General features: G+C 42.3%; 1 long non-coding RNA gene across 1 annotated transcript in view; it reads right to left on the reverse strand.

Moving 5' to 3' along the window:
* Positions 1–639: 639 nt before the first annotated feature.
* LOC140691517 (uncharacterized) overlaps positions 640–14391 on the reverse strand; it is a 38467-nt gene continuing 24715 nt past the window's right edge. Inside the window, exons 2-4 of the long non-coding RNA XR_012067226.1 lie at positions 11100–11644; positions 3991–4156; positions 640–825 (exon numbers count right to left, since the gene is read on the reverse strand). This is a non-coding gene — a long non-coding RNA (uncharacterized lncRNA). The remainder of the gene's footprint in view (positions 826–3990; positions 4157–11099; positions 11645–14391) is intronic.

Consider the following 14391-nt stretch of genomic DNA (forward strand, 5'->3'; position numbering starts at 1 on the left):
TCAATGAGAGCATTTTCAGGTGGCACCAGTGAGTCAATGAACGCCTACTGATCTCTGGCCCACTTGGGTCAAGACTGATTTAGGAACTTGACATCTGGTTGGGTTAAACTAACACAGGGGCCAGGAAAGGCAAGAATAAATATTGAATAGAACAGATTCTTTCTGCTCTGACCAAGAAACCAAGTGTCAAAGCCAAACATCTGACACCCAAGGAAGCCCATATGTTAAAACAAGTGAAGACGGAGTTGATTTGTTTCTTTGACCTCAAAGGCTCTGCTCTGCAGATTTTGTCTTCACAAGAGCAGACTGGGCATTGGGTTATGAAGTATTTAAGAAGATCTATGCAAAGCAAAGAGAGTGACCAAAGCCCCCATATTTGATGCTCTCACTGTAACAGAGCTCAGCAGACAGCGTGCTTCCTGTGAAACTCTTTCCTTCAGACAGAAAGTTGCCAGCTTGGCAACTTTCCTCAATCACCTGACTTGACTCTGAATAAAATTGTGGGTGTGCAACCTTGATCCTATCCACAATCATCCTAGCCTTTATGACTCAAATAAAATAGACTTGTCTCCATTCTGCAAGTCCTAAGACATCCAGTGTCCTTGAAATATCTCTGAGGGTTTTGTTGTTATTTTATTTTATTTTATTTTATTTTATTATTTTATTTTTTCAGAGGAGGGTTAGGGGAGGGAGGAAGTTGCTGATCTCTGCTGGCTGAGTCACTTCACTGAACTAGGTCAGTCTCTGAATGATCTTGCCGTGTTTTGCAGGCTCTTTGTTCTTCATTATGCACACTTCACTCTCATTCGTCTCTCCAAAATGCAACTAACAAAACATTGTAAAATGCAGCACAATTTTAATGATGATTTGTAGCAATGGGGGTGGTTATTTACACTGCTGTCCCTAGACACTTTCAGACAATCTATTAACCCTCAATTTATAAGTCCTCATGCATAAAAATTTTTTTAGGGGGAGAGGTAATTAGGTTTATTTATTTATGTGTTCATTTTTAACAGAGGTACTGGGGATTGAACCCAGGATCTCGTGTATGCTAAGCACGTGCTATGCCACTGAGCTATATACCCTTCCCGCTTCATGCATTTTGTCACCCAGGATTTCTCCCTGGCCAGTTTCTCCAGCGTCCAAACTCTCACCATGTTCTTCAATCATTACCTCTCTTTTCCCTCATTTTCCCCACTCCTCCCTTTCACCTCCAAATTCCTGCTAATTTTTTATTCAGAATAGATTAGCTCTCTTTGTGTTTTAATGATTTCTTCTAGACTAGTGCTTTTCCAGTTGCAGGTTGTGACCAATTTGTGGGCTGGGAAATCCACTCTATAAGTTGAAACAAGAATTTTAAGAAAACAGAACCAGACAGGAAATACCCACGTGCATTGCTCATGGTAAAATGAAATTTTTCGGTAGATTCTGTCATGTCATGAAACACGTCTTATTCCACTGTTGCAGGCCATGCCATACGAACCTTCTTTCCATCCACAAGTGTTCTAGCAAGGTATTCCCCTAACCGAGTGGTATTCTTCTGTTATGTAGGTCCTCAAAAATCAAATCTACTATTCACGGAAAATTGTGCTCCACCATTGCTGCAGAACACAGCACCAAAGGCTTTAAAAGTTGCTCCCAATGAGAAGTTTCAAAAAATCTTTGTACAGCAGAAGCAAAGCCTCCTGTGATGACACCTTTCTGGGCAACAGCCTTTATTTAGATGCAGCTGACGTTTGTTTAGGAAAAAAATCCAAACAGATTCATCAATATTCATGCCACTCCTCTGTCACGAAGTACTGTAAAGAGGGAGTGAAGAGTGTGGTCAAGGAAACAGAGGAATGGGCTGACTTTCCAAATTCAGGGACTTCTCATTTGGGGTGTTGGTGTCTGTATTGCCCAGCCAGGGCGTGCCACGCCAGGGTGCTGAGATAAAGGGTGTGTTTGCTGGCACTGGGGTGGCAAAGTGGGTGATGGGTAACTGGGGTAAAGGACTCCAGTTTGATAAGCAACAAAAGTTAAGATATAAAAAAAATTTTTAAAAACAATATTTTTTTCTTTTTGGATCATAGGGCAAGAATTTTCACTTAAAATGATGACCTCTTGGGAGTGAGTTCTGCCTGCCACTCTTCCTAGATCAATACCCCCATAAAATTAGAACTTTCCTTGAACAAATTCACGAAACTAATTATAAGAATAATTCATCAAGTACACATAGGTGTCACGGAAGGAAGCCTTCATCTATAAAAATGATTAAAAATTCCATTTTTCCTCGCTTGGTGAGACTACATGATTGATTGGCTCTGGACACTCCAGGGCAAGAAAGCAGACTGTCAGACTCACGATGCTTTAAAATGTTTTTCTGTTCCGAACTAGTGTTTCTCACTCACAGGCAAAGCCAGCTCTTTGTAGCTCCCTCCAGGTTAGGGGAGGGAGGACTTTGTTGTAGCAGTGGTAAATTACTAGAGGTGATGCTTTCTTGGAAGACTATTTCTAAACCATAAAGTATTCAGAACTATTTGTAAAATGTATTGATAGCCTGATAATGGTACTGCGTTTATATTAAAATCCATGATGCTAATGCAAACTGAGGAAGGAGAGCTTTGACCAAGATGGATTGTACACCTTCAGCGCCCATCCCATTCATTGTATGTCTGCGGTTATTTTCAGTTCACTGACCCAAAATCTTTATGAAAGTTTGATTACAAACAGTTGCCGCCTATAACAAACTCCATTTATACTAAATGCTATTTTAATACGTAACAATAGCAGTCTCTACTTTAGACAGATGATGTGGAATTTCCAGTGTCAGCGGCAGCAATGAAGCTATTTTTCAATTACTAGAATGCAAGGCAGCATTTATTCCTTTTTATTTTTCTTGAAAGAGTACAGTATGTCATTTTTCTCCCTTTGGGGAAATGGCTGACGTTACTGGAGCACACTTGGTCATTTTACAAGGCTGCAAGGAGTAAATTGTACGTCACCTACCCTCCGCTGTAATATAAACCATCACTAACACGTACTGGTTTCTGTTTCTGGTTAAAAGGTAGGAGTATCTTTATTTCTAAGGAAACAACAAGAAATTTTTAGGTGAACCTCCCCCCACCCCATCATACTTTTCTTTAAAGCCATGGATTAGCTATGGACTCAAATACGTCTAAAAGAATCAATTTCCCTTAAAAAGGAGGCCTTCTCAGGTGAGCAAGAGACAGAGGATGTACCTTCATATATGCCTCCAGTTTCTGAGTTTGGGGCAGGCTGGGCAGAGAAGAGAGCCTGCCAGGAAAGGACATCTTTCACTCAGATTAGGAAAGAAAGCAGACAGACTCTGACAAGCCTGCACAATGGCTGCTGGGTTTGGATTCCGGATGTGGATTTGGAAAGGTTTCAGGAGGTGGAGAGGGGTGTCAGCTAATGGAGGATAGTGGTACTGAAGGAAGTGGGCATCTGTGTGAGTGCAGTAAACCAGATGGGGCTCTTCCGGATGTTCTTTCGGGAGATGCTAGTGGCAAGGCGTTGAGGATTTGGGTTTAGGAGGTACAGCAGTGTTACCAGGATCACACAAGTTTCTGGAATGCTTCCTGGATGTAAATAACCTTGTAAGAAAGACACATGGAGACCACGTGTCCCCAAAATCTGACACGTGTGACTAGATTGAGGTCTAGTAAATATTTGTTGGCTGAATTAATGAATGAAGCAAACAGTGCTGAAGTTAAACAGTTAATTCTGTAGAGGAGAAGAGGCGTAGAGTGACTCTAACTTTCGAGGCATTGCTAAGGTGAGAGGGCACTATGGAAATCCACAGAGGAAAGGCTGAAGGCACGTAGGACATTCTTTGCTCTTGGACAACTTTGCAGTTGAGATTTAAACTCAAATCGCGTTCGTTGTGATAGAACTCTGCATTGTTTTCAGTGAAGTACAAAAAAGACTTACGACGTAAAAAAGTGCCCTTCTCATTTTAACATGAAAGACAGAACGCATCTGACTCACTGCGTTGGGGATGTGGTGTACTCTGCACACAGACGCACAGGAGACAATTAATAGGATTGTGGATGATGGTGATCAGAGATGACCTTCGTATTACTCTTGTCGGGGCAAATTAATTGTATGAGATCCTGGGAGATTTACTCCCTCCCCAAGGCTCAGTTTGTTCTTTCTTAAAACAAAAAACAAAAAAACAGGTTTAGAATTTCTGAGTTATTAGATAAGGAGGGCTGGGCAACTGCCAAATACAATTTTGGTTGGCCTTTAGGACAAGTCAGAGTTTGCTACGCAAAGGTCATGAGCAAAGGAACAGCAGCCTGGCTCCGGATGCACCTGGCGCGCTCATTTGGGCTCAGTGAGACCCGCGTAGAGAGGCAGAACACCCCTAGCTGGCCATTAGATGCTAAAGACCAGTCTTTCGGTCCCTGTGTTGACTTGGGTTTAAGCAATTTACTTGTCCATATCACGGGGATGGGAAGGAGAGGAAATCATTTGTAACTGTGTTTCCAAGCTGCTAAAAAAAAGTCAGTTTTAAAGGCTCAGAAGGGGAAGAAAGCAGAACAACTTGAAGACCTCAAATCTAGAAAATAACTTGCCTACGATTTCAAAGTTATCTTAGCCCTTTTGGTAGCACCCAGAAAGCAAGCAGGCCACTCACCTGTCCATGAAACTCATTACTGCTACAAAGGGCGTGTGAGTGTGTTTTCAGGAATCCTGCCATTACCAACCTGGAGGCAACTTTAATTGCAGATATTGTCAAGAACCCTCAAAGCCTTAGCCATTGCCTCTGTGTCAGTGGTTCTCAAAGTGTGTTCCAGGGACCACTTGGAGAGGAAGTGCCAAGATCCTCTCAGAGGAACCGTGAGGTCAAAACTATTTTCATAACTATCCTAAGATATTCTCCCTTTTCTACCCCTCTCTTTCTTTCAAGAGTGAATAGTAGTAGCGTTATCCAGAGACTACATGTCACATTAAAAATGTCATTTACATTAACATGTAGTACATCATTACTGCCATTTTAAAAAAAATGACTACATAAATAAATATTTTAAAAATTCTCTCTTTTAATTGGTAACGTTGTAAATATTGCTAAGTGACCCTCATAAACAAGGACACTTTGGAGGCTCTCAATTATTTTTAAAAGTGTGAAGAGTTCCTGAGGTCAAAATGCTGCTCCATGGTAACCTAGAGTCGTCACAGCTACAGGGCCTGGCCTTTCTCTACGTGAAAAAAAAAACAAACCTAAAGGCTCCATGTCCCCCAGATGACCAAGTGTCAAATCTGAGGCCAAAAGCGAGCCCTTGAATCAGAAGGCGAGTAAGTTCGTTTGCCCGGGCTCCCCGCCGCCTCCCCGCCCACCTGCTGCACCCGTCGAGGGCGCGGCTGCTCCCCACCTGCAGGTGTGCCTGTCTCCACACGGGGGTGCCCGTTGCTGCTTGCATCCTTGGTGCTTGCTGGATGCTGTCAACTGACTGGGACTTTGCTAATTGTGGGTAAAGAGGGAAGAGAGCCAGGTTTGAAGACAGAGGTACTTGGGCAGATGTGGGTAGTCCTGGGCTCCCGTGGCCCTAATTTGTCTAGACCTGTCTTCCTTAGACACTGTGAGGTCTTCCAAGTGCCTAATCTCTTGGGTGTGGGCTTTGCAGATAGCGGAAATTTTGTGTGTGTGTGTATATATATATATATTTTTTAAAAGAATAATATTCAGGCCTCATACACACCCAGGTTTTTTGCTGACCTGGAATATCTGCCAAATGCCTCTTCAATTTGGACTCAGCCCTCTGGGTCTCATACCTCTACATAATATGAGCGAATTACCCATCATGAACTCTTGTGAAAGTTTGTTGCTGTTTGATTTGACTTGCAGCTGTTGAAATAAACCTTTTGTTCGTGGTGGTGGAGTTCAGAAAGGTCATTCCTTTGTTTTTTAAACAATTGAAAAAACAAATTTTTTTTTAATGAGGTACTGAGGATTGAACCCGGGACCCTGGGTATGCTAAGCACACACTCTACCTCTGAGCTGTATATCACCCCCCAGGTTATTCCTTTTTAACTGTGACTTTTTTTTTCTCCCAGCATTTAATTATAACATTTTTCAAATACACAGTAAGATTAAAACAAAGTTTCTAGTGAACATCCATTTTTCTACCATTATCCTATTGATTTATTGGTAATCCATGCATCTATCCAACCCTCTATTCAGTCATTAAATATAATTTTAAATTTAAACTTCATCAAACAATGCTACCAAAATGAAGAGAAAAATCTTATCAACTAAAGAATTTCCATGTGGGAAATAAAATTTAACTTAGTTCTAAGGGTTTTTTTGCCCGAATCACTTAAACTTTCAGAAGCAAAATATTGATGTCAATATCTTGGAAATTTGGTGCAATGATGGTACATTTTGGCGTAAACACTTTCTTTTCTTATTCACAGTGGGGATTTGCACATTTACTGATTTCTTTTTCTCTGGGAACTTTCCAGATGTCTTAAGCTATGGAACCAATATTAAAAGCTTTTAGGAGCAGCCAAATAAAACTTCTGCAAGAGCTAGGGCTATTGGATTTTCCTAAAGGAAAAAAAAAAGTCTGATCCTTTCAAACATTTAAAAATATATATAGATCTAAACTTTCTTTCTTCAGTGCAAATCAAGTTTATAGGGGGAATAAACCAACTAGCTTGGGCCCTTGTACTTTATCATTTTCTATTGTACTTCCTTTTAGGTTTAGGAAAAATCAAAAAATCTCAGGGAATAATTGAAGCCTGCTCAGTCCGTTAAGATTTATCTTCTCTTAATATTCCAATTCCCTCAGGATTCTGGTTACTGTAATTATTTCTTGAAAGGTCTCCCAGTGTTTATATTTCGCTGTCTTTTTCCAGGAAGCTCCTGTATACACAAGCTCATGATTTTTCTACAATTAAAATAAGTAAGAGTTGGGTGTGCTTTTATGACATCTGTTTCAAATTTATTTTTCTTCATTTTGCAGTTATGTTTGGAGCTTTCTTATCTGTCTTTTGAAGAAGTAGTAACTGTGTTTGGCATGAGCCAGGCTGGTTAAGACTTAAATATGAAAATTAAATTTCTCTTGAACTGTCTTTTATAGGCTATAAATTTCAGTTTTTATGGTTTCTCTGTATAGTTTTTCTCTGCCCTTATATCAATAGCCTTGTCTTATTTTAGAACTTTAAAAAAAAATGTGGTAAAAACCAAAAGAAGTAGTGGCCAGGACTGGCCGTCGACTCCTGACCCTGCCTGTCAGAAATTGAATCTACCTGGCACCTTCCGTCTCACTCCTGGTTTTTGCACAGTTACATTTCCAGCTGGGCCTTGACAATTGGGAAGGACTGGCAACATTTCCTTCATTTCTTTGACGTGATTTCAGATGCCAATAGCCATTGGATCTCTGAATGCATATTTTCATATTCACTTTTTGCAGGAGACAAGCTGCAGTTGATTTTTTTCTTTTTTTTTTTTTACTATTCTGTGACCTAGAAAAGTCATGTAAATGAAAATAAGAAGTATTCCTCCTTCAGTAATTGTAACCACACTTCCCCATCTAAAGGACTGATTTCAAGATTCCATTCACGGTTAAGTGCGCTTACTGGATCGATGAGCTGATTTCAATCTCTCTTCCTTGTAAGGAAACCTCATATTTCTGCATAACCTAGATCTGGCAAACCCTTAAACAGGAAAATCTCAAGATATTCCTTTAGGTGGCCTTGTTATTAAACCTAGCCTATAAAGCAAAGGAAAATTGCCACAAGGCATGAAAACTGCAGTGGCTGTTTAACTGTATAATAATTATAAGCTATAGATTCAGTTGATGTGTCTTAAAAATAGAACACTTTATTATTGTCTTTGTTTTGGGTTTTTTTTTAAACAGCATGGATCTGGCTTTCTGAGTCTTCCTTCCAAACCAATATTCAATCCCTGTTGTTAAGAGACGTGACTTCCATCAGACCACAGGATGTGAGGATTCTCTGACCAGAGGAAAGTTTCCATCCCAGTGTGGCATGCAGCTGCTCCTCTGGTCCATCGTGGACTGATTCCGGTCATAAAGGCTTCACAAATTTCAAGTGAAGAAGGCTGAGGGAGGGGATGTTGACTGTTGGGTTTGTTACTTTTATCTGAGGAAGTAGAAGTAGATGTTCGGTTGGTAACATTTTTAGCCCTCAGTATCTTCATTCATAAAATAAAAGGGATTCAGCTACTCACCCCTTCTAGTTCTAAAAGTCTTTCATTTTCAATCTTTGCAATATGGGTTGGTTCATAAATACCACTCAATCTGAGCATATGCATCATGCATTTTGTAAAGAAGTCACCTTATTTCGTGGTGATTTTTAACGTAGATAAAAACATCAACTATTGTTTGTTAGTTTTTTGAAAACACAAAAAAACTGCCTCCTGTGTTTCCTTTAGTTAGACCTGGTGACTATCAGGGTGGACGTGTCTCTGCAAGTGTTTCTGCATGACATGTATCTATGAACTCAGATGTAAATTACCACTCTTTTTTACATGAAATTTCTAAGTTAATTTGATTATGTGGTTGATGAAATATAAGGAGAAATTTCTCTTCTTCCCTGTGAAGCCACACAAATTGGACTAGACAAACAGATATCACTTTCAAGAATATATATTTCAGATCATGGTAGAAATGGTAGCAGTAGAAGGCATGGGGACTGAGAAAGGGAACAGCAAATCCTTAATAAGCTTTCAACTTTACTTTTCTGTCTGGGTCAGATCTCCAGCTAAAAATAAAATTCCTGAGGTAATTAATGAATCCTCCTTTTCTCCTATTTACCCCTGTGAATCTACATCTGATGAATCTATCCCTGTCAATTCCAAGAGCTGAACCTCTAGTCTGTTTGAACCTGAGCTTGACTGTTTTGATTATAAGTGATTGAGTGATGAAATCAAAAGGGCTGGGCTTTGTGAGAAAAGGGGCTATTATGTGTACAGGGTAAAAATGTCCATTCTGGTGTGGCGTGTAGTGGCCACTTTGGTTTTTCATTGGATAATTCTTGGCATGATAGCTTCACCAGTTTCAGCTGAAGTAGGTGGAGGGAGAGGCTATTGACTATGGTGTCTGCTGAGTTTATCCTGAAGAGTAGGCATAGAAGTTCCCCCTTAAGTGAATATTTATTGCAGTAGTGGAGTTTAGGGCTTCTGCAGAGCGCTAAAGATGGCCCCGGTAGGGAGCCATGTTTTATAGGGGGAAGGAAGCATGTGATATTGAGATAAAAAATGTCCCACTTAAACCATCAAATGCTTTGTGTGCTATTTTCTGGAGTTTTTACTGTACAATCCTCAGAAGCATAAGCAATCATTCCCCGCCTTTTCAGAAAAAGTACAGGACTGAGAAGGAAAGGTTATATCTGTCAGGCAAGGCAGCAACTTCCCTATCGTCCTGCTGAGCACGTCAGCTTCTTGGTTGTTTGATGGGCTGCTTTGCGCTGTTATGTGTCATCTTTTCTTATTTTGGAACCTGATAAAAGAGAACCTGGCACAAGATTCATGGAAATGACATTGACTGTGGGTTTGTAGCATGTGTCAATAATGGTGTCTTCGTTTTCAAACACTGTCCTAAGATCCCTTTCTTGAATTTGATGGTTGAAATCTTTCCAGACTCCCTGCTTCAGCTGAGTAAGCAGAGTGAATAAATATGCATCCAGCCAAATGTACTGTTAGGGATAAAGAACAAACAGCTGTTCCATTGCTGGGATAAGGAGGCATACATTCTGCTCCGAGGATTGCCTTCGTGATCTGAGTGTGTGTGGCAGAGTGGGTGAGTGGGGAGGGTGAGGAGAGGTGAAGGGATGGTCAGGGAGGAAGGAAAGAGTGACATCGTGAATACAAACTCGACCTCATTTTGTGGAAAGAGCTTATAAATGATGGATGCAGTAGACACACCATTTTGAGCAACTAGGAGCCTTTTTTTTTTAATGTCATAGCACCGACAGAAATGCATTATGCTCCATTCGAACAAAGATATCATAGAAACTCAGTGGAGGGGCTGAGAGGCAATGTCTGTGGAAAATAAACAGGTATGAGGCAATTTAATGAGCTCCTTAGCATGAAACGAGAAATGGACGTGATTAAGTGAAAGAAAAGAGAGTTCTTGTATGCCTCAGTGGAAAAAGTCTCCGGCTCTGAAAAAGCTCACATGGGAAGGTGAACTAAGGGACATGTGAATGCTGCTGGGTTCAGCACCGAGATGTCTGTAAGGACTAAGACCCTGTCATTTTCATCTGCATGGTGTTCCCTGTTCTTTTCTATAATTGTATTGTTCTTCAAAGAGAAAGCCAAGTATGCCGGGAAGATTCCTGTCAGAGAGAAAACCTGAGCGATCTCCAGAGGGATGAATCACTTACAATAAAAGAAGCCTTGATCGTGACTTTCAGATCATTTCACAAAAGGTGACGTGAGCTACTTAGGCAGTCCCCGCCCCCGCCGCCCCGAGGCGCTGTGGCTCCCCTCCCCAGGGGTGCGCTGGGCGCTGGGGTTTCCAGGACTGAGGGAGGTCCTGACAGGCGGCAGGGCTGGTCTCTCATCTGGAGCTGGAGTGTGGTTTCCCCAAAGGGGCTTCTCTAGGGGACTCAGTTGAGGGGAGTCTTGAGAATTAAACCAGTAACTTGTGAGGGCTGTTTGTATAGTCAAAGCTGAATATGCACCCTTAGAGTTACCCCGGGGGAAGAAGGGGAGGAGAGGGAAGGCGGGGGTGAGGGAAGGCTTCTGTGTCCATTTACAATCAGAGCAATTCTGCTTCCCACTGAATCTCTGTGCTGTTTCATACACCAGAGGGTTGAGAAGTATAGTGGATGCTGTGGGGCGTGGTCCAGTTGCACCTTTAGGCCTTCAGACACTCATTGCCCCAGCCATCATGGGTGCTGGCTGATGACAGCTCAGAGCTGAGTCCCTCCCTGGAGCCTATTAACCAGAAGTTGCTAATTATTTGAAAACGATCTGACCACGGTGGGCATTCCCCTCCATTAGCAGTGCCGCGCGGTCACATATAGAACATGTGGCTGAAAGCATGTTTCTCTGTACTTTATCTTTTGAAAGCCAAAGTCAGCTCATTCTTAGTGATTTGAACCTTCCAGAGCATACCAATTACCTTATCTCTCTGTCAACAACTTTCTGTTCTTTCCTGACCTCTAAATTTCTTCCTTTTTTTAAAATCATCTTCAAACACCTCCAGGATGATATGTTCATAATTGCGATCTGTGGTCACGTTAAGCCTGAAACAAACAGTACTTTTCTTTGGACAGCAAGCGGATGGTATGCGTGGAGACCCTTTCTCTGGGTCATCTGATGAATCTTTCAGCTCTCTAAGTAAACAGCAGTGGGGGCAAAGGGTCTGCTCGTAACCAAGGTGCGGCCCTGGGAGCGTAAAGAGCTGAAGGGGCCAGGGATTCTGAAAGAAGGGGCCCAGCCTTAGGCAAATGCTACTAAGGCTGAAAGTAAACAGAAACCTCCCAGAGCAAGGACATCCTCCATGCCCAGGCGCTCCCTTGGTTCGGGCCATCTGTCAAGACGGGCTCAGCGCGGAGGGGACCCAGTCCTGGTCGAACTTGGCCAGAGGTCAGCAAAGCCAGGCTAAACCCCAGACATAGTAGAGGGGAGCTCTGACAAGCAGACGTGTTTCAACCGGAGATAAGCCTGTAAATCGACAGAATGTAATGAAACCCATAATTAGAAACAAAAGAATGAATAGGCAAAAATGCCTACTCCCAAGAGGAGAAAACGGCATTTTTTCCCCCTGCGAAGCAGTTGTTTGGACATTCTTATCTTCCAGAAGCGGGTTCTCTGAAGCCTTGGGCAAAGGCTTCACTTAGCTCGGCCTCAGAGTTAACCCTGAGTGCTGCTCACTCTCATCGCTGGGCCTGGGGGGGAAACATTTCTTTTCAAAGCAGCCAAAGACGATCTTCCTTGTCAAGACACCAAATGGCTGCCCCAGTTTCCCCTGAAATGAACACTGACCCTTCCTAAGAGAAGGCTGTAAAGATGTATATTTAACTGCAGAAATTTAAAAAGTGAAGCAGTTCTCGAGGAATTGAATGATTTTACCCAGTTTATACAGTAACTGAATTGGACTTGCATCCTAACCCACGTTCACTTTCTCCATTTTAGCCTTTTACTTTGAAACACCTTAAAATAACAACCACCACAAACTACTGGATCTGTAACCGCTCTTCTCCAGCCCCCAGCTCCCAACCCTCTAATTCATTCTCTCTTTCATCAAAACATCTCAGAACCATAGACCACACCTCCCTGCCCCATCTTCTCACCTGTCACTCACTCCTCAGCCTTTTGAAATATGACTTCTGCTCCCTCCCCTCTAATGAAATCATCCTTGTGAAGGCCACGGAGACTTACTCATTGTCAAACACATCAGAGAATTTTGGGGGGTCTCCTGTCACAGGAGTTCTCTGATGACTTTAATGTTGTTGGTTATCTCCATCTACACCAAACTCCCTGGTCCCCTTTCCTCTATGTCTTACCACACCTGTCTGGCCCCTCTGTCTCACTCTGCACACTCTCTGTGGGTGTCTCCATCACCTCGGATGCTCAAACCTATTACTTCTAAGCTGAGAGATCTGAAGTCTTCAGACCAGAACTTTCCAAGTCTCAGGCTTTAAAATCCAGTTGCCTTTGGACAACTGTACTGTACATTCCTCAAGTACTAAAATTCAAAATGTCCAAAAATAATCTCATTTTATTTCTCCCACTAATCCCTAAGTCACCCCCAATGAATCCCCTTCATCTCTCTCATATTACATTTTCAGGTCCTTGTCATCTCTCCCCGGGGTGGTTCTAACAGCCCGTTTAAAGGTTCCCTCAGGAAAGTCCCCTTGATGGACCTCATGTCACCCCAGTGCCACCATACAATGGTTTCTCCTTGGGCGAGGATAAGACTAAGGGTTGTGAGTCTCATCTGTGTTGTCCTTAAGCCACTTGTGGGATCCTGCCATTCATGATGAATAAGGAGAACTCTAAGTTCTAAAAGACCCCCTTTAAAATGTCCCTCCTCTAGGAGTTATGCTGCTTACTTCTGTGTTTTTGTAAAAGAATAGGGGGCAGTTGGTCTACCAATGTCTCAAGCAAAATAAAAGAAGACCAAGATTGCCTATCACCATCCTCACCCTTCACTTCTGCCCTAAGTAAAAATGGGTTGGGACACTGGCTCCACCCTAAACCTCCTTGCAGAGGCTGCCCTCTGAGCGAACTGCACCTGCTCTGGGGTCCCGAGACCATTTGGAAAACTGACAAATCCCATCTTTTAGACAGAGTGCAGGAGCTGTGGGGTATTCCTCAACATGTTGGAAAGGAATAGAGGGAGAATGCAGTGAAACTCTTGACAGTTTTCTGCCTCTGATATTATCGATATTTCTGTCTTGGGATTATCAAAAGCATCCAAGTACTGGCTTGTCCCCACTCAAAGGAGGTTTCCACAATTTTATCCGATGCTGAGACAAAGATTCACAGTTTAGTTCTCAGTTCGGAGTGTCACTTACTTCACATGGATTTAAAGCAAAAGCAGAGGGTTTCACTGGTTATATTTTTCCCCCACCTCCCGCCCCTTCCTGCTCTCCAGCCTGTTTTAGTTCCATGTGCCTTTCAACTGGCCTTTCAGCTAAACCTACTCTCTCCTATCACAGGACTTTTGCACATGCTGTCCCCTCAGACCAGAAACACCCCTTCCTCCCCTCTGCTCAGCCTCCATACCTAGTTAACTACTATCCGTTCATCAGATTTCAGTGCACATCTTTCTTCTGCAGATATCACATACCCCTGCCCTCAGGAATTCCTGTTTTCCTTTGATCTCTTGGGGTGCATTTCTTTTCTTTCCTTCATAGCACTTTGCCCAGTTTGTAGTAAACAACCATTTGGATTGCTGTTTGATTAATGTCCAGTCTCTCCCCAGTTATTGAAGTGTGGGTACCATGAAAGTGTGAATCATGTTTGCTTTTTTTTTTAAATTTTACTTTCTCCACAATCAATTTTATTTTTTATTTGTTTTTTTCATTTGACTTGAGATTTATCCTCTTGACAAACTTTTAAGTGTGCAGTGTTGTTAACTACAGGCACGGTGTTGTGCGGCAGCTCTCTGAAACTCACCCATCTTGCTCAACTGGAACTTTATTCCCTTGAACAGTGACTGCCCACTCCCCCCTCCCCCCAGCCCTTGGCAACCACCACCCTGCTCTGCTTCTATAGACTGAATAGACATTTCTTCAACGAAGACAGGCACACGACCAATAGGTACATGAAAAGATGCTCAACATCACTCATCGTGAGGAAAATGCAAACCAAACCACAATGAGATATCACCTCACACCTGTTAGGATGGCTGTTACCAAAAAAAGAAAAGAAAATTCGTTTTGGCAACGAGGTGGAGAAATCGG

This window comes from Vicugna pacos, chromosome 35, assembly GCF_048564905.1.
Source record: "Vicugna pacos chromosome 35, VicPac4, whole genome shotgun sequence".
NCBI lineage: Eukaryota > Metazoa > Chordata > Mammalia > Artiodactyla > Camelidae > Vicugna > Vicugna pacos.